The sequence below is a fragment of the Microtus oregoni genome, unplaced genomic scaffold (assembly GCF_018167655.1).
Source record: "Microtus oregoni isolate MIOR12 unplaced genomic scaffold, Mior012 000001F_ref0000356, whole genome shotgun sequence".
Taxonomy (NCBI): domain Eukaryota; kingdom Metazoa; phylum Chordata; class Mammalia; order Rodentia; family Cricetidae; genus Microtus; species Microtus oregoni.
This window is the reverse complement of record NW_024543060.1, coordinates 13,697,133-13,702,195: the sequence shown is the minus strand read 5'-3', so window position 1 is coordinate 13,702,195 and position 5,063 is coordinate 13,697,133.

Here is a 5,063-nt window from a genome sequence, read left to right as displayed (position 1 = left end):
TCTGGTGTGGGAAATCCTTCCGTCTATGTGTTGCTTTTATTGGTTAATAAATAAATCAGTTTTGGCCATTGGCTTATCAGAATAGAGCTAGACGGGAAAGCTAAACTGAATGCTGGGAGAAAGAAGGCAGAGTAAGGGAGACGCCATGTAGCCACCAGAGGGGAAAGATGTGAGCTGCCAACTGGAACCTTGCCAGTAGGCCACGAGCCTCATGGTAAAATATAAAATAATAGAAATGGGTTAGTTTAAGCTATAAGAGTAAGCCAGAAATATGCTTAAGCTATTGACCAAACAGCATTGCAAATAGTATAGTTTCTGTGTGATTATTTCAGTTCTCAGCAGCCAGGAACAAAGAAGTGGCTTCCACCAACAGAGATTATTTTGTGCTGCACAAATATTATTTGATGTGCACTCTTGTACAGAAGAGTGGTCAACTTACCAGGGACTACACTCTTAGGAAAACTACTTCTCTCTCTCCCAGTGGCTGTCACTCACCAATGGCTCCATGTCTTGGGGTAGGAGCGTGTGCCCAACTCTTCTGTTTGCTGAGATTTGGTCTTGTTTGGGCTTGCACAGGTTTTGAATGTGCTATTACAACTGCCTTGAGTTCATAAGTGCAGCTGCTATGTCCAGGAGAATTTTTTTTTTTTTTTTTGCAATCACATGTCATCTCAGGATTTGACATTCTTTCCAGCACCTCTTCTGTAATGATCCCTGAATATTGGAAGGGGAATTTTTAGTATGTATGTTCCTTTTAGTGTTGAGCACTCTTTCGTCTCTTATTCCTTGGCTAATTGTGGGTCACCGTGTTAATCACCATTGACTGCAGATAGAAGCTTCTCAGATGAGGACTGAGAGATGCAATGATCCATGTGTTGAACAATAGGTCATCAGCAGTCAATTTAATACTGTGTCCATTTAGCAGAATAATAGCAGTAGGTTCTCCCTTAGGTCCTATGACCTCTCCTGCCATAGGATCTTAGTCCAGAAGTGGTATCAGGTTTGGGTGTCTTCTGTGAAGTGGTACTTAGATACAATGAAAAAGCAGTTGGTTATTCACATGACAGTTGCCTCACCATTGCACTCGTGGGAACATCTTTCCAGGCTGATCATCAGAGCTCGAGGGGTTCTTTGCTGGGTCTGACTCCTATAGTGCTTCTTTGAAACCTTCCAGCACCCTGAAAAGCTATCCTGTATGGAATAAAACTGGTTAGTATCAGCTTGATTTCACCATGTTCTATGATGATGCAAGCATGTGGTGTCTTCAGAATTAGGGTCTTATTGTCAAGTTATAGAGGGTAACCAAAACATTGACAACAGTCTATGTTGTTTGGGGGCTATGGGACCTCACTGGACAACAGCTTCAACAGAAATTCCATAGTTACCTTTCTGTTGTTGTAAAGAGATACCATGACCAAAGGAGGAAAGCACTTAATTTGGGGATTGCTTACCTTTTCAGAGGACAAGTCCATGACCATTGTGGTAAGGATCATGGTAACAGGCAAGTATGGTGCTGGAGTAGTAACTGAGACTTCTATCTGATCCTCAAGCTGCAGCTGAAGGGGGACTGGGCCTAGCATGGACTTTTGAATCCTTAAAAACCACCTCCAGGGACATGCCTCCTCCAACAATGCCACACCTTCTAATCCCTCCTAAATAGTACCATGAGATATATGAGCCTATGGGAGCCATTCTCATTCAACTATCACAAGTTGTAACTTATACTTGGTACTGTGTTTTGTTTGATTTTGTTAGCCTTGAGTATCAACTAGGGGTGCTATTACCCGTTTTAGGGTGACTCCAACTTAACTTTGTGTGTGTGTGTCTCCCCCCACTTCCTCTTCTACTCTGCCCTCCATTTCTGATGCCTTCTTGTTCCATCATTTCCTCTTAGTACTTTATGCTAGTGTATTCTATCTCCCTTCCCTTCCACAGGGACAGACTTCTACTCTTCAGCTTGGAAAAGTTGGTCAAACTGCCTTCAGAGACCATTTATTCATTGGCTACCTTATTGTGATTGCATATGTGAGCTCTGCACAACATTCTTGCTCAACAGATTTTGGCATCCATATCTTGCTCCTGTGTTTCTCCTATCCTCCCTCTTACTGTAAGAGTAATAGACTGGGTGATAGTGAGCTTACTATTTGCACTGCAAGAAAAGAAAAACACATCAAAACACTGCTAATTTCTACTGTTGGTATTCATTATTTGCCCACCTATAGGTGACTATACCTTACCCAAATTCTTAGAATCTATCCAGATCACTCCTCATTTTTAACAGCATAGTGATTGCCTCATCCAGATAGTAATATTCTTACCCAGGTGACTATCTAGTTCTTGGTCCTCAATGGGGCATCTATGTTAGCCCCCTCTATTCCCACCACAAGGCTGGGAACATGTGGCTAGAAAGGGCACAATAGCTGAAGGTTGGGGAAAGATATTGTGAAATGCTGCCTTCTGGACAGGGCACTCATGAACTCACTATAAATGTGTCACCCACACATGATCAAGCCAATAAGACCAGGCTACCTTCAGACAGGCAGCATCAATTGGTCTCGGTGGGTTATTATTTATTTTTAAGGGGATAGCATGATGGGGAATGGAACTGTTAGGAATACTTACAATCAACACACATTGTTTACAAATATGAAACTGTCAAAGAATAAATTTTAAAAAATTCATATCTCCTGGTCTACAAGAGCTAGTTCCAGGACAGGAACCAAAAAGCTACGGAGAACCCTGTCTCAAAAATCCAAAAATAAAAAATAAAAAAAACAAATAAACAAAAAAAAACCCAAAAAAACTATCCATACCCAAAGAAGAAATAGTTCACTTATCTTTTGACATCAGTAAGGCAAATTTCTCAAAGAATAATTATATAACTGTTCCTCTAACAGCACCGTTTGTCTCATCTTGTTATTATTAAGATAAATTATTTATATCATTATAATGATTATGATTTCAGTTTTTTCTAAGCTGAGGATAAAACCTAGGGCCTTGTACATGTTAGGCAGATGATCTTCTAAGCTACACCACCAGATTCAAGATTTATTCTTTATGAGTAGTTCTAGTGAGTTCCTGAACATTGTCAGGCCTATCCTGTAGATGGGAACAAGACGAAATGTGGGCCACAGCGTTTCATTCTGTGGAGAGAAGGTCAGACACAATTTAGTCATGGTCCTGCTCTCTGTGTTCTAGTGGAAGCCTGACCAAAGCAAGACGTTTCATGCAAATCATCCCAATTACTCCCAGAAGCATTTTGTTGTTTTAATTTTGTCAGACTCACATCACTCATATGCTAATGGCATATTTTGCTTCTAATTCATAAAAAAATCTCCTTCTAGAGATCAAATGCAAAACAGATATATCTCATTTTCAGAGCGCCAGAGAGACAGATGATTAAATATGTATGTGTTGGAAAAAATTAGTTTTGGCTTGGTCACTGCTTTTTATGACTTTGTTATCTTATGAAATTCTTGTCTATGATGTTTCTAATTTTCTTTTTATAATGAAAATACTTTTATGAATTCTACAACAATCTCAAGACTTTTGTCATTGGTCCATATAATGCTGCTTTTCATTAGTGTCTAGAGTGGCTAAAACAGTCACGGGTCATCTTGTCTTGTGTACCCCTTTGGGGAGCATCACTGGATAAGTCTTTTAAGGTAGTCACATTTTACCTAGGTTAATTTGTGACAAAGTAGAAGGACTGAATAAAATAAACACATATTTTGTAAAGTGCATTGAATAATCTCCCATACAAGACCCCATTCGTTTTCTAAAAGGATACTGCTATCCTCACACTTCCCATATGTAATCCTGCTTTATGTAGAATAAACACCCTGGTGTTTTCATTAACAGAACTGATGAGAGAATAAATGATGTCTTCAACTCAGCTTAGATCGACGGCTACACGCCCACCATTTACAGATATAATACATTTATGGACATTTCATTCTTCTCTCTCTAACCCTATTTGCTTCCTCTTATCATCTTGCACATGGGCAATCTGAACCTCACTCTTGGCTCTGTTCTCAGAGTCACCCTAACTCAGACATGATGAGTAATGGCGTACATCACTTTTCAATATCAAAAGGAAATGTGGGACAGGAAGTACACGCTGTGCTGTTCTCTAGGAGGCACAAAAAAACACCATTTGAAGATCTCATAATTCTAATTATAAGTAAAGACCTATGTGACCTTGGCTTCCTTTCAACAATAATCTAGTTTTAAAAAAATAAATAAAAGTTCTTTGTCACCCTGAGTTCTAAATCGATTTGGGCTTTCAAATTTTAACCCTTCAAGAAAACTGATCTCAAATAAAAGGTTCAATTACTCTTTAGGAAGCTGGAAACTATTAAAAAGAGCAACTTCGTCTTATAGCAGCTATAGAACTGTTCCCAGGAGGTCTGACTGTGAGAGAATGCCACAGCAAGACCCGCATATGCTGATATCTCACTTTTGACTCCACTTCTGACAAATCTCTTTGATCATTGATTTGTCACAGGATTGCCGCTATGAAACTTCACTGCCATCGCGTGAAGTTCATCTATAGAATGTAAGCATTCCAGAATGTTCTTTGCTTTGGTTCATCGAGGTCTGAAGGACTAGGCTTTCCAACATTCAGGTAAGTTCAGACCTACAACAGGCTCCTGTACTATTAGCTGTAAGTCTTCTAATCCTACCTTCCAGGCAAAAGAAACATTTGCCCGCAGTCAGACAAGAGAAGCAGAGCTGACCTGAATTTTCTGTCTCTTTTCTGGTGCAATTGGGCCATTTGAAGAGGCTCTAAGTAGGCAGGAAGCTTTCATGGTGTTCCTGGTCGTGTGAACACACGGGTGTTAAATTACAAGGCTCTTGCCATTCCTCCTTGTTGCCCATCAGAATGGGTTGATAAACCCTTTTGCTGAAGACTCCATATGCCATCATTGGAGAATGCAGAGAAATCAAGTTAGAGCTGAACTAGATGGTTTAGCCCTGCTAGTGAGCTATCATAGCCCCAGAGGGTGCCGCACAGAACGCTGGGAGAGTGTGATGGCTATTATTGGTTGCCAACTTGACTG